The 24,372-nt window shown below is 49.4% G+C and overlaps 1 long non-coding RNA gene across 1 annotated transcript; it reads left to right on the top strand.

The window, feature by feature from the left end:
- Positions 1-2,711: 2,711 nt before the first annotated feature.
- Positions 2,712-19,673, top strand: LOC121080213. Its single transcript, XR_005825290.1, has 4 exons — positions 2,712-2,766; positions 4,066-4,263; positions 18,996-19,136; positions 19,283-19,673. It is a non-coding gene; the product is annotated as an uncharacterized LOC121080213 (long non-coding RNA).
- Positions 19,674-24,372: the final 4,699 nt, after the last annotated feature.

Genomic DNA, 24,372 nt, shown 5'->3' with positions numbered 1-24,372 from the left:
CCCCTTAGCTGATGGCAGCAACAGCTCTCCTGGGCCACGAAGAGTTCCTGCTGAATGCTGTTCCCCACACAAAGGGGAACAAAGTCCTGCCTCTTCCTGCCTTCAGGGAGTTAGCAGAGCTTTCTGACTCTCTCATTGCAGGTGCTGGTTCGTTTTCAGCAGCTGAACCACTCTGTCTGCTGGGCCCCCGCAACCATTATTACCAATAAAACATTCTTTTCTCTCTTGTGCCTGTGCCTGCCATGGGACTTTCTGGCGTGGGGAGCTGTTATCTGGGGATGAATCCTCAGGGAGGAGTTTGGGATGGTCCCTTCTACCAGTGACCTTTCCGTTGGGCATTAGGGCTGCGTTGAGGTGCTTTAGGTGCGAAACCAGAGCACAATATCACACGGGAGGGTGGCAACTGGAAGGGACCCATGGAGAACATCTGGTCCAACATCTGCTCAAGGAAGTTGCCTGGGACCATGTCCCGGCGAGGTTTAGGTATCTCTGTGCAGCAGCGCCATGAGATCAGAGCAAGGACAAGGCAGAGGCAGGCCATGGTGGCCAGGAAGGACTAAAGGTGCTGATGCCGTCAGCTGCAGCTTGCTGTCCCCTGCAGCCACCCTCCTGGCACAGTGCTTGATGGCCACTTTCCTTAGACCCCCTGAGTTCATGGCAATGGTGGAGATTAACTGCCATGCCAAACGGTATAGTTGTATCAGGTCACTAACAAGCTAACTCTTGGTTTAAATCACACCAACTATCTATGAAAGGTTATCTGAATCCCAGAGATCTAACAAGGGGGGAAAAAAATCCCCCAGAAAATACTACATATGCTCCCTTTTTCACTTCCAAAGGACGCAGGGTTTGCGTTATAGGTTGCAGTCCACACCTCACCCAGTGCATTTGCAAGACGCCATCTGGGAAGCCAGAACACCTGCCCCCTCCTACCCCGAGGTGGCTGCCAAAGCAGCAGCATGGCAAGGATAGCAAGCTCCCCATCGGGCCACCTGTACCTGCCAAACCTCTGGCTGAGCACTTGCCATGATACCAAAAAACGGGCCAAAAGAAAACCCTCGTGACTTCCTTTTGTAAGTTTAGAAGGCAAGCATTCTTTATTGCAGCACTGGGCACACGGAGATTAGCATCTCAAATCATGTGCAGCCACCTGAACAGCCTTCTGCAATTCATTACAACAAAACATACATATTCATCACATTTCTCCAAAATATAAGGCACATTATAACTACTTCCTCAAAATCGTTTAGATCTGCATAAGACACTTGTGTATGTCACTTTGCTCCTGGGGGCCTTTCTTGGGGTCTCTCAAGACTGCTGGCGGTCAGCAAGCTCCTGAACTCCAGCTGAACTTTCTTGGGGAACGTGTGCTCTACTTGTTCCTATAGAACTTCATTTATTCTCTGTGCTGTATTGAAGGCAACACACCGTTACCCCACTACCCTCATCTATTGGTATAGCCCAGGTGCCTCAGAAAGCTTGCCACCCCTTACTGAGCTTATTCAATAGGCCGAGTTAATCACTGCTTTAGTTGCAGCCTCTCCTAGTGATTCTTTATAACTTAATCCCGTCAGCGAGGAGAAGCGTCCAGCTGTGCCACTGAAGGCAGCAGCCTCCAGTCAGCAGGCTGCTCCCTACAGGAAGCAATCCCGACTGCCTGGATCTCGCCGCTGAGAGGCTGTATTTAAAAAATGAAGTGTTTTCCAGCAAGGGAAACAAGGCTGGAGCACTCATACTCTGGCTGGTGACTCTCCCAGGCAGCTGCATATTCCCAGTCCCTCAGCAGGGCAGGTGTAGCCAGAGCCCTGCCGGAGCCAGCAGCAAAACACGGTAGCCCTGTTCCTGCAGGAACTACGAACGCCGGGGCGGCTCCAGGGGGCTCTGCGAGTCGGGGTGTCTGGTGCCTGTGCCCAGGACACCTGCCGGCACCTCTTTCCCTCCTTAGCTCTCGGCTCACCCCCAGGGCTGCCCCGGCCGGGCCTGACTCCAGCTGCCTCGGGGGCCCGGCACACCGGGGGGTTGGAGCCTCCCCACAGAGCCCCCGGGCAGCCAGCAGGCAGCAGACACCCCTGCGCTGGCCTAAGGGCCTCCCACAGCCGGCCACAGGTACCCTCAGCCGGGCCACAACCCCAGCATGTGCCTGACCAGCCCAACATGGCTGCCAAGAGGCTGAGGGTAAGAAATGGCAGCTGTCAGCATGCCCTGGGAACAACATGGCTGCCAGCGGCCCTGGGCCTACAGCTCCCAGCATGCCCTGGGAACAACATGGCTGCCAGCAGCCCCGGGCCTACAGCTCCCAGCATGCCCTGGGAACAACATGGCTGCCAGCAGCCCCAGCCCTACAGCTCCCAGCATGCCCTGGGAACAACATGGCTGCCAGCAGCCCCGGGCCTACAGCTCCCAGCATGCCCTGGGAACAACATGGCCATGGGGCAGCCCCAGGCCTACAGCTCCCAGCATGCCCTGGGAACAACATGGCCATGGGGCAGCCCCAGGCCTACAGCTCCCAGCATGCCCTGGGAACAACTTGGCCGTGGGATGGCCCTGGGCCTACAGCTCCCAGCATGCCCTGGGAACAACCTGGCTGCCAGCAGCCCCAGGACTACAGCTCCCAGCATGCCCCGGGGCACACCTTCTCCCAACAGGCCATGGGACATCCCTGCCCTGCAGTCGGGCCCTGTGGCTCTGCAGGCCTGGGGCCATTGCCTGGGGCCACTGCCCTGGGGCAGGGACGAGGGGAAGGGAGGCACTGAGTGGCAGGGAGAGGTGAGTCAAGGTGGAGGGGTGGCTGGAGAGGGACAGGAGGCAGCCAGAGGGGCAGGGAGAGCGGGAGGGGCTGGGCAGGGATGGAGAAAGGACAGGGACTGGTGAGGAGCGGGCAGAGGGATGGAGAGGGACAGAGACAGAGAGGCAGGGGGGTGCCACAGATAATGCAGGATCAGCAGCAGGAGAGAGGGACAGGGAGAGGAGCGGAGGGGCAGGAAGGAGGACAGAGGGACAGACCAGCACAGGCAGGGTGAGGGGACAGGATGAGCAGGCTGTGTCTTTGGCAGTGGGCGGCAAAGCTGCTTCTGTGGGTCTTTCCTTTCCCCCTCTGCCCTTATCCCCTCCCCACCCTTCCCCTTGGTGAGTCTGTGTCTGTGGTGTGCCTGCTCCGGTGAAAGGAGCTCCTGCACCAGCCTGAGGGCAAAAGAAGAGGGGCAAGGAGCGAGCTGTCACAGTCCTTAGTTTGCAGGTTTAATGTATTGTCCCTGTTCAGAAAACACAGTGTGTATGTGTGTCAGTGGTGCCGGCAGATTTTTTTTCTTTACAGCAATTTCTTTAAATACCAGACTTCATGCAGAAGGTTCACACTGTGCTTCTAGTAAAACGGAATTGCTTTTATGCATGCTGTGCTTCTAGTAAATGGAATTGCTTTTATGAATGCTGCAGTCTGGAGGTGGCAAGTGCCAGGTTAGAGATGAAGATGGAAATGAAAGCAAGTGACACACATGCAGTGGTGATCCTGCGACAAGCATGCTGTATATTGACCTTGGAGAACGCTGCAGGGACTCTCAGAAGTCAAGGTTTTCAGTGCTGTTTCTGTATTTAATACCCAAGGGATGGTTTCCCTCTGTGTGCGTTTCTGTGCAGGCATGTGCATGGAACATAGGTGTGTCTCTGTGCCATAAGTGGGACTGATGGCAGCTTTTCATTTCATTCCAACTCAAAAGTAAAGAAAGACTGTACCTGCAAAAGAATTCAAACAGCCGTCTTTCTTTCCCAGAGCAAGCATAGAAGCGTGGGGGAGCGGTTTACAGGTTCAGAACTTGAGCCTGCTCTGGATGGTAAACCCTCAGGAGAGGAAAGAGAAGCCCCACTTTTTAACTACAGCTCTGCTTCCCTTAATGTGTCTTCTTGTTAGATTGTGTCGGTGGTCAGTTTCAAAGGACATGATTAAACTGTGCTTGTTTATCAAGATATTTGAGGGTTATTTACTGTCTTAAATCCCCTTATGAGTGGGGCACTCTGTTGCCCTGTGGGCAGTACAATGTCAAGTCTGGTAATTTTCCTTTTCTTCCCTAGTGTACGGATGCATTTATGAAGGCAAGTGTTGGGTCTTATTGGCGCCGCACAAGAAACCAACATGTGAAACCCAGACATTCACTGTTAGAAACAGGAAGAAGCTATGGGCCCTTGCTTCAGATTCTGCAAAAGATGTACCAAGGCTGAGGAAAGTGGCAAAAAGGGAAGAAATGCCGTAGCATAACTTTGGGATGGCAGGTGAGGTTTCCATCAGTGTTCCTCAAACGTAGCAGCCTCATTTTGTTTGCGGATGTGGTGTTGGACTCAAAATGCGAGACTAGTGTCCTTTATTGCAGGTGGTAGTGTAGCGCACGTACCTTTCATGTTCCAGGTGAAGTTGCCAAGGCTCTTGTTAAACTTCTGCAGAACCACCTCAAATTTTCCTTAGTGCGTCATTTCCTTCAACAGTCAAGTCCAGGTCTGTGGCATACAATAACCCCTACCCCATTTGGGATCTGGATGTGGTTGATTTTTAATTCAGACTTATCTGCTGTTAGAGATTTTCCGGTTTTGGTCCAAATAGGGAAATGCTGATTGTATGCATTCTTTTGCTTTTTCATAGTGTTGTTCCGTGTTTAGTCATTTGTTCCTTACAAAAATGGTGTATGGGTGTCTATGAAGCTGGAGGTGTTTACGTTCTTGTGGCTGAATGTAGCAGTGGAGCTATCTTGCTGTATTTAAATCAAGAGGAGTGTAATGTAACTTTACTTAAAATCTGGTCTTGGTAGGCAGATCCTACCCTGATAAGCATTAAAAAAAACCATATATATATACAAATCTGTGAAGAAGTATAGGTGGAGCACCTGAACTGGTGAAAGGCAGCAATTCTCTCACTGATATCCACACATTGCAGAACTGTTGCCAGCATGACCTTGAAATAGTGAGCCATTAATGTTAACTACTAGCAGCTTGTGAACCTATCAGTCAAGGTAGAAAATAATGTCCCACTGCCACCTTTTTTAATTTTTTTTTTATGTTTTAAAGTTTCTGATTTGATACTTTCTGATGTATTTGAAACCTGTGTCATTATCCTATGTAGTTTGTGACAAGTGTGTGGCAGATGGGCCTTTACTGCTTGGAGAGGTGGTGAGATGGAGAGTGGAGAATGGTTTTATGGCACAAGTGTAAAAGTATAAAAAGGGATTAAGAGGCTTGTGTACCTTGCTGCCAGTTCAGTGGCATGAGAATTCCTGTAATGACAAATTCCTTCTGGCTGAGTTTCCAACCAGAGCAACACTAGCAACGGATGTCGTTCCCAAATGGTGAGGTGGTTGTAAGCTTCATCAGTAGTAGAAGCTGTGGAGAAAGTCACGAATCATCTGCCGTTCTGCAAGTCAAGTGCTTGGCTCTTTTGTCACTAGCGTTGATTTAAGGGTACATTGCTTATAAATAGCACTTGACCTTTGTAATTCTTCATACTGCTAAGTTCTCGGTGCCATCAGAGAACCATTGTGCTGTGAAGGCCCTGTAAACATACGGCAATGTTTGTGTTTATCCATTTTGGCCTCCCTTAGGTGGATTATTTTGTAATTTGAAACCTTAGTGGCAGGATTTGGGGCTTTATCCTGATCAGCCATCTAAGGGCCAGCTCTCGGCTGCAGCTGCAGCATAAGTATTCAGGTGGTTTGAGCACCAAATGAAACTTCCACTTGGCTGTCATTTTGGCTTTTCTCTTCCTCTTAATTTTTATATTTTAATAAAGAGTTTTAAATATTTGGCTTCCTTACAGAAAAAAAAACCAACCAGTGCTATCCTTGTCCTGTTATGATAAACCCCTAATCTGGAGGGCAGAAAGCTGAGACCACCAGGAAGACGTTGAGAGGAAGGGGAAGAATGTTAGAGCCATGAGTAGGGTGTTCTTCAGCTGGCCAATCTGAGGAGGTGGAAAAGGTGCCTCAAAGGTAGCTAGAGGGAAGCACAGGAGAGCAGCTGGGAGCCAGAAGTGTGGTGTGGGCATACAAAAGTGTTACACTGTGGTGTGTCAGGCGAATTGTTTTCAGGAACTTCCATATTTGTTGCCATTTCCCAAGCTCCTGAGGTGCAGGAGTGCTGGAGGCAAGAAGCTGCCAGCATCATATTGTGGAGAAAGAACACTTCTATCTCCATTTTACTTTCCTCACTTCCGTGTTGCGCTGGCAGGGCAGTACAGACCCGGACCCGGAATTTGGACCCAGACCCTGTGAGTACGCAGGCAGTTTGTGTGGCCAGTGCCGGTGTGGTTCTGGCACAGAGGATCAAGCGCTTCATGCTTCAGAGCTGTCAGGCTGACACTCTTCAGCACTCAATGAAGCTCTAAATTACAGCTAAAGGAAGAGAGAAATTTTGCTTCAGAGCTTGATAATGTCGTTCTGATCCATCCTTTTGCTTGTTCAGTGGCTACAGAAGGGAACCACTGCCTTGGTAGGAGCATCCATTGAGTTCTTCATGTGTGATATTGAGAATCATTGTGTCTGTCTATGCATGAGATCATTACAGTAGGTGTTTTGAAGATGTTCATGTGTGGTACATAAAACCTTTGCCAGTAAAATAGTAAATCCACGCAGTGGGGTCTAAAGCACACAGATCTAGTGCAATCCTCCAAAGAGCTTTGAAAGTGTCTCCCCGAGGGTACAGACCGGGCTGTTGGTGATTCTGTTGAACTGCCTTTTATAGCAGGTTGCTTGGAGAAGTTGCTATGACAGAAGTCGTCTTCTGGGGGCCGAATGCTGCAAATGGTAGGATGTTTAAGGAAGCAAATGAATAACCTTCAGACTTGGTTTTATTCTTTTAACAGATTGTACACAAATGTAGTAGCCTGAGTAGGCTGCTTTTAGCAGGGGAACGTGACCTGACTGCACAGGAGGCAAGGAACTCTCTTCTTCTCACTGATCATGAGCCCTCAGTTTCAAGGCAGATCTGAAGACGAATATTTGACCCGTGGGAAATGCAACTTCAAATACGTAACTCAGGTGGGACTGCAGTGTGTGCCCTGTGATAGGAGCCGTGTATCCCAAGCGTGAACGTAGAGGTTGGGCCCGGTTTTTAGCTTGGTTCAATATGAACTCTGCTGACTGATTCTGTGATCAAGTGCAGGCAAGTCTGCCCCTGAGAGGATGCTGTCATGGGTGGAAGGGTTGAAGTGCAGTGACTGCGTCAACAAACAGGTGGTTTGAAAAGTCTTTTGGGCAAGGGTCTGGTATGCTGGTGTAATGCCTTTTCCCTTTACAAAGGTGTCCAGTAAACACAAGTGTTCCTGCATGTGTCCAGTAGCGCAGAGACCTCTGTACTTTCTTTGGACTGATTGTTGTATAAGATCTGGGGGTTTTTGGACAGCTCTGAAAATTGTCCAAAAGGTGTCTTGTATGTTGGGTGAAATGGGTCATCACTTCCATAAACCTCTAGCCTGTAAAGAAGAGCCGTGGAAGTAAGGAGATTTTATTTTTTTTCTCTTTTTATTGTTACTGGGAGGAAAAGGAGAGATTAACTATTGACCTGTGATACCCCCAGATGCAGGCTGTGCAGTGCATTTGAGGTGGATCACTCCTGTACTGCCAAGACTGAGCCCAGACTCCTCAGTGCTTCGCACACTGGCAGTGGAAGTCCTTGTGCAACTGTGGGTACTGGCTTTCTGTGCTGTAGCATGAAAAATACAAAGCACTGGGGTTAAGGTTTGCAGAGAAGTGGGAAAAAGTTGATTATTTTGTGCTAGGAAGAGTATGTCCTGTACTTTTCAAACTTTGAATGTCTCCACTTGGAATTTAAAAACTGCTTTTAACTCTGCTGCTATGTTTCAGTGGGCAGGAAGGTGTCTTGTAGTTACAGATGATCCGTTCCCTTAAGAAGGATCTTTGCCTTCTGAGTTGAGCTTTCTTGGCTTTACATGAAAAGTGCCTCAAGCTGTACGATTTCAGATGGCAGTGAGGGAATTACATCTCCATGGGGATTTAGAGAGAAATCCAGAAGTATGTTGCCTTATTGTTTCAGTATATGAACTTTTCTAAACAGGATTTGCTGGGGTTTGAGCAAGAGACCCACTTCCCACGTGCCTACATAAACCCCGTTTTCTCAGACAGACACATGCATTATGGTTTGTGATGCAATATTTACTTGATGCGTAAGCCGTACTGTGCTGTGCTCTTCTGGGCTTGTCGTAGTCCTTTGAAACGCAGCCCTGCGCATCAAAGGGGCAAGCTGTGTGATCTGCTTTCCCCCACAACATAGAGCAATGTAACTGTCGTAAGTACAGGCAGAACAAAACTAGTTGAGGGATTTGTGGGCGGCTGTTCAAATCATGGTGGGCCAGCAGTCAGCCCATGCTTACTAATAAGTTTAATTGTCCTACGCCACCTGAGGGGCAGGGCAGTGTCAGGGCATTTTCCCAGGGAATAAAACTGGACATGTCTGATTCTCTCCGAGGGTCCCCTATGTAAAAAAACATCCTTCAGCACCATCTGGGTGCTTGGTGTTCTCAAAAGGACCCAAAGGGATGAAGTTCACTCCTGCTGCCTGCGTGACAGCAGGAATTATGTCTGCAGCTGTGCTTCTGCGCACTTCGAAACTGCCTCTGTTTCTTTGCTTGGTCAACCAGAAAAAAAAACAAAAAAACCCTACGCTGACTTGGCAACAGTGTCTTGCTGTCCTCTCTGAAGGAAGTAAATTACCATCATCTCGCAGCTTGTCAAATGTGCACCAGGTGTGAAGAAGAACATGACGTGCACTGTCCTAAGCTCTCAGCAGGTCAGGTTTTGCTGTCCTCTGGAAACTGTCTAGCTCTTCAGTTTTTCTCCACAAAGGACACATTGTTTGGAGTAGTGATGGGGTGGCCCCCCAAATGCCCCAGCTTTGTTTCTAAGTGCTATTAAAGTATTTTGCCTCCTGAAGAGACTGTGTTCCTCATGAGGAACGGTTACTTCTCAATAAAGTGACCCCCTTTCCGTCTAAAGGGATGGAGCTTGAGACTGTGGAGGTGGAGGTGCTTGGTGAGGGAGGCAGTCAGGCAGTGCCACTCTGGGGTGCCCAGCTGCGCAGGGCAGTGACGGCACCCGTGTGCCTGGCGAACGCTTCTCTCGCAGTGTCGCAGGGAGAAGGTGTGAGGGTGCTGGGAGAGAGCCGGCGCCCCTGGGAATGACAGCAGCTAAAGGTGAGGGCTGGCTGCGTGGGCAGCAAAGGGTGAGCCAGCCATTCTCTTTGCAAATGCAGTGGAGAGGAAGGGAGCCCCTCCATCAGCGCAGCAACGTCTGCTGGGGCAGGGCCGGAGGCACTGGCGCCCAGGGCAGGGCTGGCAGGGGGTCTGAGAGAGCCACTCCGCCACCCCCTTGCTTACTGACCCTGTGGGGAAATCACTTTGGGGGCAGCGATTAAAAAGTGCATGCAAAGTTTTTAGGTCCAATTGGAACACTGAGAAGGGGTTCGGGGCCTTTCTCAGAGCGCCGCACGTTGCATAGTCATGTGTCATACACAGGTTTGGTGACTGGTTTCTCGCTTCTAATGCAAACGCGTACGCATCCTCAGTAGCGCTGCTGAAGAGTTTTACGGACTACGCATGCTCCCCAAGCGGGATTTTGGCCTCTTTGGGGCAGAATTATTTCAGTTAGAGGTCACCATCTCCCACTGCCACAATTATCTTTGTCCTATTTTAAACTCATTTTCTGTTGATGTCAGTGGATCCCAAGACCCGATCAGCTTGTGTTCTCTTGCAGCCAGAACTTTCCTCATTGGAAGTCTTCTTCCTGCGCAACTTAGATAACGGTGCTCTTTCCACTACCTGGTCTTTGTTTCTCACCCCTGCCAAGGCTGCCTCCCTTGATGAGAAGTCCCTTCATTTGTAAATACTCTAGAGAGTGGGCCAGCTCGGTGGAGGTGTCACCTCGACAGAGGGGAAGGTGGAGGGTCAGATCTCTGCATGTGGCAGGGGCTGCATTAACCCTCATCTCCCGCTGCGTGAATGACGGCAGGCAGAGGCACTGTGCAAGGAACATCAAACGTTTAATGAATTAAGACAGACAGATCTGGTAGAGGGCTGGGGCTGCAGTGGGCAGGTGCAGGTCACACGTCAGAGGGATTTGTGCTCCACACCTTCTCTATCAATATATCAACTGTGACTGGCGTGGTGTGGAGCACCTTGTCTCCTGGTGTTCCTCAGGGTTCTGGCTCGCTTGGTGGGCACATAGTCGCTATTGGATGCCCTCTGCTTGCTGCTGCCCCCCTGCTCCCCACTACAGCCCACCGCCGTGGCATCCCTGTCCGGCTTCCCCTCCCAGAGGGTTTTGGAGCTTTTTGCCACCGGGCACACCACCATCTTCTTCCTCTTCTTGGGTGGCATGCTGCCCCGTGGGGACGTCTCTGGCATCCTGAGGGTGTCAGCCAATGTGGGGTGCTTGGCCTGTTTGCCAGCAGCGTTGCCTGATCTGGGCACCACCCGGCAGGAGGAGATGCCCGGTGGTGGTGGCAAGCGAGTCAAAATGACCCGGGGCTGCCTCCGCAGCACCTCCTCCACCAGTTGGGCCATGCAGGGTGGGTGATGCTGGGGTGCAGTCGGGGGGCTGGCCAGAGGACTCCTCAGCAGGATCTGCTGAGGACTCTCTGGGAGACCCTTGTGGGGACCCTCTGAGCATCCCTTCAAGGGGCTCTCCTCTGAAGTGTCCATAGGACCCTCCTGAGAGGGCTCCATGGGACTCTCTGGCAGCCGGGTGGGGAAGACCGCTGCCAGCCCACCCTGCCTGCCTGTGGTGTCCAGCAAGGGGGATGTTGCCACCCTCTGCCAGGAGGGGTTGGTGTCCTCCTGCATTGAAGCCACCACTTGGTCCTTGGGACAGTCGCCCTCCATCATGCACTCCAAGAGGTCAGGGATCCTGTTGAGGGTGGTGGTCAAGACAGGGACATCAGGGACACCACGGTCGGTGTCCTTGCTGTCCCCCAGCCCTGCCACCAGTGATTGCTCCTTGGAGCAGCCACCCTTTGCCACGTACTCTGAGAGCTCTGGGAGCTTGTTGAAGAGGTTGGTCAAGCAGGAGCCGCTGAGAACTTCATGGAGCTCCAGGATGCTGTAGAGCCAGGTGAGCAGGTCACTGCTGTCCTGTTGCCATTCGCCGGAACGGAGGGAAGAAGCAGTCGCTCAATATGAGAGATCAGCATACTTCGTTTATTCAACTACGGTTACAGCTTTTATAGCACTTATAATTAGCTCATACATATTGCAAAAGTTAAGCTCCTTATTGGCTGGCTAGCTAAAAAAAATTAACTTGCGTCTATGCTCTTTGTTTCTAGGCAAAGTTCTCATTCTTGTTAACCACAAGTTCCTTGTTGTAGCTTCCCTAAAGATAACAAGGACAGAGTGTCCTTGTGAACCGTTAGCTTTCACATAAGCTGTCTTCGATATTTCTTAAGATCTTGATGACTCAACATTCTGATGTTAACATGTCCTTGCTCAGCTAACCAATTCTCCACAATTCCCCCGTTTTCTTTTTGGACAAGGAAGGATTGGGTAACACGTTCAAATAATTTTCGGATACAAGAAAGAATACAAGGTAACAAAAGCAATAATAAAGCAATAAACAGCAATACAGATAAACCCTGTTTTAACAAGTCTCTTAACCATCCATTTATACCCAAAGAAGCAAACCAAGAATCTATGCCTGATGAACCTTCTTTAACATGATGCATACGATTTCTTAACTCTTCTAGCTGTCGATGAATACTTTGTGAATGATCAGAAAGATTTAGGCAACACATGCCTTCAAAATCCTGACATCCATGCCCATTTGCCAAAAGCAAAAAATCTATAGCAGCTCTATTTTGCAAGATTGCGTGGCGTAAGCTATCAACATCAGTGGCAAGACCTGATAAAATGTCTGTTGTAGAATTAAATTGTTTCACTGCCCAGCAAGCTAGAGTCTTTATTTTAGCCCAATTCGCAGCTGCTGAGCCACCAGGAAGAAAAAATGAAAGAGCTACAGTTCCAGTTAATTTTATGCCTACAAATCATCTGCTAATTGGCTAAGCTCTAAAGGGTTACATTTTCATACGTCCTTCTACTTGCGGTTTCTGCGGATAGCTAGCTACATATATTTTTTTTTTTTTTTTTTTTTCTCTTGTCTACGCGAATTCCTCAAAGTTATTTACAACATTAGGCACAAGGTCAGTGTTTTTCTCAGCTTCCTTATCAGCATGCCTCAGCACAGCTGCAAGGCCTGCTTCAGCTAACTTACGCTAACTTTGTTTCAAAAAGATCTTTAAGGGAGTCATAGCCGTGATCACACAGCCAGTTACACGCTCGAGTAATTTTCAAATACAAAAGAGAGCACAGCTTAAACATACGAGTGCAATGCTAACAATTATTACTATAAGCAACACACTTCACAACAGCCCTTTAAACTACCAGAAGACCGCCCAAATAATAGAGCACCATAACTTTGTCCATTAATTATCAGAGGTCCTCGGACACGAGTTGCAATTTTTTTGTGTTCGGTTGTCAATTAATGTTGTATCTACTGCTGTTGCCAGGTCCAGGCCGAGGCTCCCTCGGGTGGCGGGTTGTAACACGGTGTCTGTTGATAAGAGTTGGTCATGTCTCCTGGAGGGGGTGTCGTGAAGGTGACAGGAGTCGCGATTGGGGTCGATGCGCTGCGGCTCCTCGCGCTCGGTTTCTCGTTTCCCGTCTGCCGACAGACGTTGGTCTTGTGGGTTCCTTGCTGACAATTTCGGCACCACACTTGCGCACGGAAGGGGGCAAAAGGCAGTCAGGCGAAGGAGTAACACTTGCTTGCTGCACAGAGGGCACTCTGGTAGAAGCCGTACCGTCTAGCCTCTCGGCTGCAGCAGCAGCAACTTTTTGTTCAGCTTTATGCATAGTGATAGTATTTATAACTGTCCGCCACGGCTTCATTAATTTCTTTGCTGTTTTTTCCTCACTTATAACAGCATCGAATAATTTATCCCCTAGCTTTCGCCATTCGCTTTCCTCAAAAACTGTATTAGGATCTGCAAAAAATCCCCTGACCACGCCATAGCTTAATAAGTCAGGAAGTTCCTTTTTCAGATCTATCCCCTTAATGCTCCGCTTTTCTAAAAAGCATTCGAGCAAATTATACGCCGCTTGTCTGTTCATACCTCTATTTGTGCACAATTGCAGCCTTTGCAGACTTCGGCGGCGCGTGGCAGGCGGGCCAGCCTCTATAGGTGCTCCCGGGCGCGGGGAAAATATCCCTTCCGCCTCCTGCGCTGCTTACAGGACCGCACTCAACTTCTCCGCCGACCGTGGCTCCCGGACTCCGCTATCGGGTCGCCGGTCCTATGTCCTCTGGTCCCTGTTCGGGCGCCAATTTGTTGCCATTCGCCGGAACGGAGGGAAGAAGCAGTCGCTCAATATGAGAGATCAGCATACTTCGTTTATTCAACTACGGTTACAGCTTTTATAGCACTTATAATTAGCTCATACATATTGCAAAAGTTAAGCTCCTTATTGGCTGGCTAGCTAAAAAAAATTAACTTGCGTCTATGCTCTTTGTTTCTAGGCAAAGTTCTCATTCTTGTTAACCACAAGTTCCTTGTTGTAGCTTCCCTAAAGATAACAAGGACAGAGTGTCCTTGTGAACCGTTAGCTTTCACATAAGCTGTCTTCGATATTTCTTAAGATCTTGATGACTCAACATTCTGATGTTAACATGTCCTTGCTCAGCTAACCAATTCTCCACACTGTCCATAGTGGACGAATGCTCATCCTGAAACTGCAGATTGTCCTCTGCCAGCTCAGGAGAGGCCTCATTGAAGGCATCTGGCCCCAGCTTGGGCAGGGCCAGGAGATTCTTTGGGCTTGGCGGGGTGGTCACCACTTCTGAAAAAGCAAACAAAGCCAAGCCACCCCCAGGGTGATGCAAGCCTTCCTTGGTGCAGGTCACCCCTATGGGCTCTGCCACCCTGCAGACCTCACCTTGGTGCTTGGTCCTGCTTCTGCCAGAGAGCATATCCAGGGCGGGCTGGCAGGGGGTGGCAGCAGGGATGCCATCCTCACTAGCCACCACGTCGTTGTTAAAGGCCTCCAACAGCTTCTGGGCGCTGCCAGGATGGGTGCAGAGCACAGGGGGGACCTGCACGCAGTGCTGAGCCGCAGGGTGTTGGGGTGGCAGGGGCCCAGCATGGGCAGGGACGTTCAGCACAGTGCAGCCCGTAGGGTAGAGGGGCTGCCCCTGGCCCACGTCCCATGGGCCCAGCCCCACTGGCTGGTGGGGCACAAGTGTCCCCATCACCACTTGCTGTCCCTGGCCATAGGCAGGGGGACAAGGAGCAGGCAGAGGGGGCAGCTGCACAACCTGCCCCGAGTCCCCCAGGGGCCCCTGCACCGCCTGCCAGGTTGCCTGGGTGGGCTGATGGGAGACAGTGGGGAGCTGGGAAGGCCGAATAGTGATCAGCAGCCCCGGGACAGAGGGTAGCACACCAGCAGTGACCAGTGGTGGCATGGTCAGAGTGGTGAAGCTTGTGCCGGGCACCTCTGATGCCGTCGGCAGCTGGAGGGGGAACCTCTCTGTTGGCAGAAGCGAAGGGGGGTGATGGGGTGAGATGCTGGCTGACAGAGCTGGTTGGGGGTTACCCGGAGGGCAGGAGCACCACGAGGAGCATGCTGCTCTATGCTGTAGCAGTTGGCCAGCGTGGCGTTTGTTGGGGCAAACAGTGTTCTGGGGTTCCATCTCCATGGCGATCATTCCGCCAGCACCTGGGTCAGCCAGCGTTGTGACGGTTTGACTTTTAATGACAGAACAACTTCCCATCTCAATGGTTTCCCATCCTGCTGATGCTTTCCTGCCCTCAGTGCTGATTTCCCACCCCCACCATTAGTTTCCCATCACAACTGTTTTTTGTTTGGGGAGTTGAGTTTCATGTGAAAGGGGAGTTTTCACCTAAATTTCTGTTGATGTCAGTGGATCCCAAGACCTGGTCAGCTTGTATTCTCTTGCAGCCAGAACTTCCCTCATCTGAAGGCTTCTTTCTGCCTTCTTTCAGCCAGGGCAGGGCTGGGAGGGAGTTTGAGAGAGCCACTCCTCTACTGCCTTGCTTAGGGACCCTGTGGGGAAATCGCTTTGGGGTGGGGGCAATTCGAGAAAACTGGGACCTCAGAGAAGCATAGTATTACAGGAAGCTTTTTAGGGTAAAAGACAGCTGTCGCTTTCAGGATGGCTGGCATTCACCATCCTAAATGTGTGTTGCCACGGCTCCCTAAGCAACGCAGCCTGCAACCTCAGCACGTGCTGACAGGAGTAACGGAGGCTGGAGCGGAGTGGAGACCCCGCGGCCAGGCTCTGTTATGCTCCTGCAGGAAGGGGAACTTGACGGTACCACAGAGCTGATGAGATGTCCGCTGCCATGATTTTCCCTTTTATAACAAATTCTACCAGGGATGAGCGATGACAGAAAAGGCAGGAATATGGTTACGCCAGTACTTCACAGTCCCTTGAACTTGTTGGAGTTCCAGCGTACCGGATGGATTGTGCCCAGATTCTTTCTTTTACAGTGAGTCTGGTGGAAGAGAGGCAGCTCCTGCAACCCACCAGACTCCTTGGAATTTAACTTCTCGTGCTGGCCCTTGGCACTTTGACTCTGGGACTTCCAGTCCCAACTTGATTAGTGTTGCCCAAATGTTTTTCATTGCATCTGTAATGCTTTCTGGCCCTTCTGCCCCGCTGAGGATGCCATCAATGTATCGATACACTGTGAGGCCAGGGGGAATGGTGATCTGTGCTAAGACTGTGGCCAGAGCATTGTGAGCGATAGTGGGGCAGTGTTTGTATCCTTGCAGAAAACTGTTTGAAGACGTACTGAGTCCCGCTCCAGGCAAAGGCAAACCGGGCTTTTTCTTGTGCGTTGGAGCAGAATCACGAGGAATGCATCTCTAACATGTAAAGCATCTAAAGCTAACCTAACATCTATGTTAACCCTAATGTCCCACAAAAATCACTGGGTAGCTAGGTTACTGACAACGAAAGGAGAGGAAACAGCACTGGGAGAATGAAAATATCCCACTAAGTCAATTTTTTTGTCTACCTATACAGCAGAAGTGTTCTTTCGTGTTAAAGTCAGAGTATGTTCTGATTTGCGCTGCCCCACTAAATGGTTTTATGCTGCAAAGGTTTACTAAGAAATAATTGTTAGTGTTCTTCCTGGTTATGCACCCACATCTTATAATGAAAAAATTAGATGATAACGTCTTTGCTGTGCTACACTGTTGTATAACTGAGAGTTAGGTTGTGTTTTCATTTTAAGCATTCTCAAAAAAATACGGATAATTACAGCTTTTACTAACAGCACTGCGGCAAATGTGAATTCACTGGTGGGCTTTTAAGCCTCACCTCAGCATGTTTGATGTAGGAACAAACATTACAAGTACTCTAGTATTTTTGCCAATGCTTTCCTGCACAAATTGTATTAAAAGCATAGATTCTTCTGGTCTTCCATGCAGAAAGTATGGTGAGAATAAATCTGATGTTAAAATGACTTCTTCAGATGTCAGAGGTTTATTTAGAAATGTGCACTACCTGTATTTTTTCTTATTTACTTGCAGTGGGTCATAACAACCTGCAGAGAAGATATGCAAAGTACGTCATCCCTATTATTTCCATTCCTGGGTTGTGATAGAATTTGGCACAGAATTTTAGATCAGTTGCAAAAAGTAATGCCGGGCCACGCATATTCAGATTGATCCATGATCCCAGGTAGCTGTATGGGATTTGGTAATTTTCTTTAATAAGTATAGGAAAACTGCATGTATTATGAAAATGAGAATTTAGTGAGACAAAGGGCAGGTCCAGTTCCTTTTTCACTAATACACAGAGATGTTCTAACATATCAAACAAAAAGAATTTCTAAAGAAGTAGACCTTTCTGAGCTGGAGAAGAGGTAGATGAAATAGAAAAGATAGATCTAAAATCTGCAGCAAAATATTGCCTCTAAAGGAAGATGTGTTGGGTGTTTTTTTCTTCATGGAAACAAATGAACAATTACTCTGCGATTCTCCTAACTGGAAATTTGCAAAAAGCTGTGTAGCGTGGTTTTCAGTAGTATAAAAAGCAAAAGCTCTTTAGGGTTTCAAGTACATCTTTGCAACAGCTGTTAAAAATATGCAAACACACAGATTGTTCCATTGTATGAAAACACCTTCATTTACTACTTATTTGTCATACAGGGAGTAAACTAGCAGTGACGACTGTTGGAAAGTTTTAGATGAATAAAAAAATCCTCCAAACCAGGAAAAATACTGTGCTATCAGGTAGCTGCAGCTTTGCTGTGTGAGCTTATTATTCACGTGGAGACTTTTTCTAAATGTGTCACTTAAGGCAGGGATGGCTTCTAATTCTAAAAAGCCATTTGCCTAGAGCAGTCGCTCATGTGCCACATACAGGATTTTTATGCTAACACTATTAAAAAATTTCCCTAGAAAATTTTCCCCCTCCTTCGAGTAAATACAACCGATGTCCCTAACTGTCTCAGTTTCCTATTCCACCATAGGTTGCTGTATTTCAAAGACAAAGTTAACCAACGGCTGGTTACTAACCGAGGGCTCAAACCAATTTTTGGAGCAGTCAGGTAGAGAGTTGCCATTTAGTCTGGACCCACTGAAGTGCCAATGTAAATATGAACAAAATAAGGTATATCAAACTTCAGGTTCTCTAGCAAAACAATGGAAAGAATATGAAGAACTACGTCTTGCCTACTGTCTGTTTCCCATATGTGTGGTGATCGGCTCCCTGGAAAACAAGAGGCTGGGCTGGTCCTGGCTGTGCCCATGAATATGCCAGCTGAGTGCTAGGTGGTAGCAAGGAGAGCACTAGAGAAAAGCACAGACCCATTGACCCAGCACCGCCGTTCTCATGTTCTTCGTGCATGTGAGGCCTGTTAGCCATTGTACATGTATTTATTCTAACATGGGACATCAGTCAACAGTCACAACACCGGTGGATTACCAGCACTTCATCATATGCTTCACATATAGTGTTAAAGGAGAAATTTACACAGACGTGGGTACCACTAGGTTTGCTTTAATCGCCACTCAGAGCTGGGCCACCGCCCCAGCGAGTGGCAGAGAGCAAAGGGATACAGCACGGCTTATATACACTTATCAAATCATTAGTCAATGCCCGAGGTTTTTAGAAGTTTCCTTTGGTCTTGTCTGTTCTGCAAATCCATCACCTGACCCTGTCCCTGTTGATTCATCTATTTGCTTCCAGTCTCTGCCTTGGTTCCAGGCTCCTCCTCGGATCGTGATCTTCTTTCTGCCTGCTTTAACTCACATACTCCTTCAAGCACACTTAGTCTTTGAACAAGCAATTCCTATTCACATATACTGATTTTTTCTTTCTTGAAACACCTGTGTTTCTGCGAGCACCTGTGTGCACAAGTTGATCATCTGTTGTTTCTCTGTTCTTCCAGTGATTAACTGGACTGGGTGTTAAACCAGCCTTGGATTAGGGCTACACTAGGGACAAGGCCTGGTTCTGCCACTTAGCTGCTTTAGCACTTTAAATTTCTGAGTTCAACACACATTTTCTTTAACAAGCAATACCAGAACAATGGAGAACAATTAACAATGGTTTGGTCACTGCTGTGACGAAATAATGACAATTATTATTTCTGGTGTAGGTTGCTGTATGTCATATTTATGAAACTAGGATTTGCCGGAAGAAAAATGTTCTATTTCACACCCACAGATGAGCTCCCTGAGATAGGCATTCACGTTTTAACAAGCCTTTACATCAAAGGCTGTAAACGAGCGTCAGTCTGCACAACCAGCTGGGAATCTTGTGTTGTTCCAGGCACATCTTTTTGTCCCATTCAATACCTTGTCTGTGCAATTTGCCTTTTTGTCTGTCTTGTGCTCTCCTGCTAAAGACTTTATAGGCTTCAGTTTTCTGATACTGCTCCAGCTCCTGCATCTAATGCTCCTTATCTCTATCTGCTCCATCAAGGTATTGCTGAAACAAAGAAGTCCAAGAGTACCAGGGAGTTGCCTCCCCTTCAGGAGGAAGGGAAGAAAAACAACTTGCCCGATGAAGTGCTGGTCCATTTCACCTATGCAAACAGGAAAGGAGTGAAGAAACAATGAGAATGTACGTGAGATGCAAAGACGCAGGATTTCTGGATAATATTACTGTATTCTGGTGTCTGTCGTGTCCGTGTCTCCCCCCCACCCCCTTTTCCCTTTTTTTTTTTAATTCAAATCACTATTCTATTAACTCTTTTTTTTTTTTTTTAGATCAAGCTTTAACGTTCAGACCTGTAACTGCAGGGTTCCAATAAGCCCTTGTTTTTGTGCCCCACAGACAAAAATGCACTACCATTCTACAACCACACACTTTTCCCATCTGAGAGGCAAACAAAACATCATGGCTATTGGAAAAGAGCAGCATAAATATCAAAGAGCCTAGGTGATATCAATTTAAGCTATCTACGTTTAGGTTAAAAGAAAACCTCAGGCTAGGAAGAAAAAAATATTTCACACGTGCATAATAGAATGAGCTTAACTGGAGAATTTTTTAGGGGGACCGATGAACTGAAAACCATTTAAGAAGTGGTCACAACACTTGCTAAAGGGATCCTTTCCAGAAAAAAAAAAAAAAAAAGTTGTTGAGCAAGTTTTTCACCCAGTGAGTTTAAAATTCAATGGAAATAAGTATTTAAATCAGAGTGAACATTAGTCACTGGATATGCCTTTTATTTTCATTGCATCATCACAACAATACATGCAATAGTTATAAATTTCATGCATTTGCAAACCTGTTTTGATGCTGCTGAGGAAACAGTTAACATTCTAGATTGGGGTGCAAATTTAGTGATGCTGGGTTTGCATTTCTTTTGGACACTGTATTCTTCCAGAAGACATTAATTCTTCTCTTCTGTCTCCAGCAATGCGCTGCTGACAGAGTACAGTAACCGAGTCAAAAACAGCAGAAGTTTTTCCTCCGATTGTGTCTTGGATGAATTGTTTTGATCAGTAAGAAGGAGTTCTACTGTACTACGTGTAAGTAGATGTCCTGGGTTTTCTAGCGCAGATCTATACAGTTCTTTAATATTTCTTTATTATTATTTTTTTTTTCTTACACAACTTAAACAAGAAGAATGATTTTTAGGGTGTTTGCTGTATGACTATAGGAATGGTCTTTTTCTAGGGGAGACTCACTATTTGGTCAGCTCAACCAGTCCTTATTTCAGTCAATTCCAGTCAGCTCAGCGGTCCTTATGCTCACCACACAAAAGAAGTAGCAGGACTACCAGGCTGGAACAGGGGAAGCGCGAGACTTTCCCTTCAATTGTTGTATCGGACAACTAGTTCACTAGTTGCTGCAGCTCAGACAGACCGGGACCCCGGGGAACGGGACCCCCGCGGCCTGGGACCACGACCAGGACCCCGGGGACTGGGACCCCCACGGCTTGCGACTGGGACGCCTGGGACCAAGACCAAGACCCCAGGGACTGGACCCCTGTAGCTTGGGACCGAGATCCCCGTGGCTCGGACCCGGACTGGGATCAAGACCCCCGGGACTGGACCCCAGCGGCTCAGACCAATCAAGACCCCCGGGACTGGACCCCTGCGGCTCAGACCAGGGCCCGGGTCAGAGACCCCCGGGGACTGGGACCCCAGCGGCTCGGGACTGGTGCCCCCGTGGCTCAGGACTGGGACCGAGACGGCTGGGCCTGGGACCCCCACGGCTTGGGCCGGGCCGGGGACCCCAAGGACTGGGACCCCCGCAGCTCGGGACCGGGACACCTGCGACTCGAGACCTGGACCAGGACCGGGACCTCCTGGACCGTGATGCTTGCAGGTAGGGACTGGGACAGGGACCGAGACTCCCGGGACCGGAAACCCCACGGCTTGGACCAGGGACCGGGACTGGGACTCCCGAGACCGAGACCCCCGCGGCTCAGGACTGGGACAGGGACAGTTATCCCCATGGCTTGGACCGGGACTGGGGCCAAGACCCCGGGACCAGACCCCTGCGGCTCAGACCAGGGACTGGGACCGGGAGCCCCACAGCTGGGGACTGAGACCGGGACCTGGACCCCCAGGACTGGGACCCCCGCGGCTCAGATGGGACGGGGACTGGGATTCTCGCAGCTCAGGACTGGGACCTGGACCACTGGGTTCCGTGACCCCAGCAGCTTGGGACCGAACTGGGCCCCGGACCCCTGCAGCTCGGGACCGGGACCCCGTGGACCAGGACCCTAGTGGTTTGAGACCAGGACCGCCACCCCCGGGACCTTGACCCCCGCAGCTAGAGACCGGGACCAGGACCCCCACAGCTCAGGCTGGGACCAGTTCTAAGACCTCCGGGGCTGGGACACCCGCAGCTCGGGACCGGGACCGGGATCCCCGGGCTGGGACCTCCATGGCTCGGATCAGGGACCGAGACTGGGACCCCCCGTGGCTCAAACAGGGACCAGGACTGGGACGGCCGGAACTGGGACCCCCACGGCTCAGATCAGGGACCAGGACCCTCTGTGTCTTGCACCAAGACCAAGACCTGGGGACCAGGACCCCTGCGGCTCAGACTGGGACGGGGACCGGGACCGCCGGGACCGGTGCCCCCGCGGCTCGGGACCACAATTGGGACGAGGACCTCTGAGGTCGGGACCAGGACCAGGACCCCCATGGCTCGGGACTGAAACTGGGACCGGGACGCCCATGGCTTGGGATTTGGATGACCAGGACCGGGACCCCCACGGCTCGGACCAGGACCGTGACCCCCAGGACCGGGACCCCTGCGGCTCGGGACCGGGAGCGGGACAGGGACCTCCAGGCTCGGACCAGGAACCCTGGGATAATGACCCTTGCGGCTTGGACCGGGCCGGGACCAGGAACCACGGGGCTCGGACCGGGACCGGGACCGGGACTCCCGCGGCTTTGATAAATGAATTGTAAAGGCAAACCAGCTCGTTTTGTCATGACTTGTGGAAATGCATCTGTATCCTGTGCTGACATGCTATTTTGTTTTGCTGCAAACCACACAAGTCTGCATCTAGAGAGGACAACGTATTAGTCATCACCAGTGTCCTTACACAGCCTCTTTACAGCCCTCACTGCCTGAAACTGCAGGCGTGCTCTTGCCTTTTCCAGGCATCCGAGTGATGAGTTTTGCCTCAATATTGCCTCCACAATATTTTATTTTTCTTCAGTATTTTCAGATGACTCCTAATATAGTTTCATATACAAAGCACTTTACTCACTTGTGTAGATCATTAAAAAAAACAAACCACCCACCATGAATAGTGTATCTACGTATTTTGCCACAATGCAGGTATGTTTTTTAATTATAATTTCCAATTCAGTACCAGGGTTACTTTAAATAATTTAATTCTTCTTCTAAATGCTTTACCAAAACACATAACAAATTCTCCCCCTATGAATGCTCTGCCAGTGCATGCTATGAGCTTGGCAACTTGATCGCTTGCTCAAAGTGATGATATATTGAGCTGCTTTTGCTTCACAAAAGTATTTTCCTTAGTTGTCAGTCCATGTTTCAGTCTTAGTATTTTATCTTTTCTCACTTGTCCGACCAAAGAATCATATTTATCTTTATGTTGAGTTTCGTAGTGACGATGCAAATTGTATTCCTTGAAGGCAGACACTGAATTCTGGCATATCAGACAAACAGCTCTTTCTTTGTACTCCGTGAAAAAAATAATCAGAAGTCCACATTTCTTGGAACACCCCGCACTCGGAGTCAATTTTTTTTTTTTTTTTTATATGATGGTGCGTGCGCTTCCCACTGGTGCTGGCTTGCTTGTCCTGCCCGGGAGCTGGAGGGAGGGAGGGAGGGAGAGACGGGGCAGCCGCCCCCCTCCTCAGCCCAGCCACGCAGTCCGGACAGGGTGGCCAGAAGGGACTGAAGGGACTTTGCCGCGCCGGGGCTCTGGCGACTCGCCCGAGTTGGCTGGACCTCGCAGTGCAGAGGCTGCCGACTGAGCTTGCCTGGCAGAGGAGATGCCCACACCTCTTGCCCGCCGCGCACCGCAGAGGAGGAGGAGGAGGAGGAGAAGGAAAGGAAAAAGCTCCTTTCTTGAAACTGGAATGGCAGAAGGTGCCATAGTGTTTTAACGTATGTGGACAAAATTATTCTTTAGAGAGGCTCAGTTTACTTTTAATGACTCAAGAGCCCAAAGCCAGAGTATGCGGTACATTTGTAGTTTATCAGTTGAGCTTTTACTCCCAGATTCGTTTGGAGCACAAGGCTAAAGTGCATCTGATACCATCAGTACATGCCATTTAGCCCATAACAATCATCCAGAAAGCATCAAGTAACCTTTCTGTTACTTTCTGGCCAAAGTGCTTATCCACAATGCAACGTCAAACAGCTTAGCTTGAAACAAAAGCCGAGAGAGGGTTTACACAGCTGTCACCTAAAGGTTCCCAGCTGAGGGGCACATCTACAAGTGCTTTCATTTCTCAAGTCTCAGCTAAACTCCTGGCTCACTCTGGCATGATCTGAAGAGCCCGAGACTGAGCGGCCATGGTGCTGGAGCAACACCCACTGGTTTCCCACTGCTGCCCTGACAGCCTTGCAGCATGAACAAGGCAAGGTGATGCGGAGTGTCTCTGAGGAGCTCTCGCTAACATAGTCACAAGGTCTTAAGGTGGCTGTGTAGACAGAGAGTAGTAACGAGGAGCGGCTGGCATACAGTGCCCGTCTGCCTCTGCAGTCAGCTAAATAGTTAATTGCATCCTTGGCTTTGTTTTACACAATTCACTATTGTGCCTGGAGGCTCCTGCATCTCTGCTGTACATCTCCACTGAAGACCCAGAGATGGAGACCTGAACTTCTGCTTTGCCTAACAGCTAAATTATACTTTGTATAGAAAACTGATCACGTGGTACCTTTGGTGTCATGTTGTGTAGATCTGTGACCCAATGAATTCAGAGTTGCTCTCCAAAGCTCTGAAGTCTACCAGTCTTACGCTTACAGAGTCCCCTACAGGGATGCACACACTCCAGCTGGGTTCTGCGCTCTCTCCTGAACTATGAGCGAGGAGGAGGAGGAACTGAGTGTAGGGCTTTTCATTTCTTCCCCTTTCATGCAGCACAAGACACTCCAGAAGCAGCCATGGCCCTCACGGAGCCTCCTGGCCAAAAGACTTCAATCTTGAGGGCAAAGGCTGAAGAGTGCATGAAAGTGAGAGAGACGCAGGGGCAAGCACTTGTCCCACCTTGTAACATCACTTGTCAGCATCTTCTCATCTGACCCCAGGCTGCAAAGGGTTGCAGCTCCACTTGTAAATTACTGGGTACCATTACAACGGTATTATCAAGCAAGGAACAACGTTAGAGTAGCAAAAAAGACACGGCTTTGC

Source organism: Falco naumanni, chromosome 22 (genome assembly GCF_017639655.2).
Source record: "Falco naumanni isolate bFalNau1 chromosome 22, bFalNau1.pat, whole genome shotgun sequence".
Taxonomy (NCBI): Eukaryota; Metazoa; Chordata; class Aves; order Falconiformes; family Falconidae; genus Falco; species Falco naumanni.
This window is presented reverse-complemented; position numbering and strand designations above follow the sequence as displayed.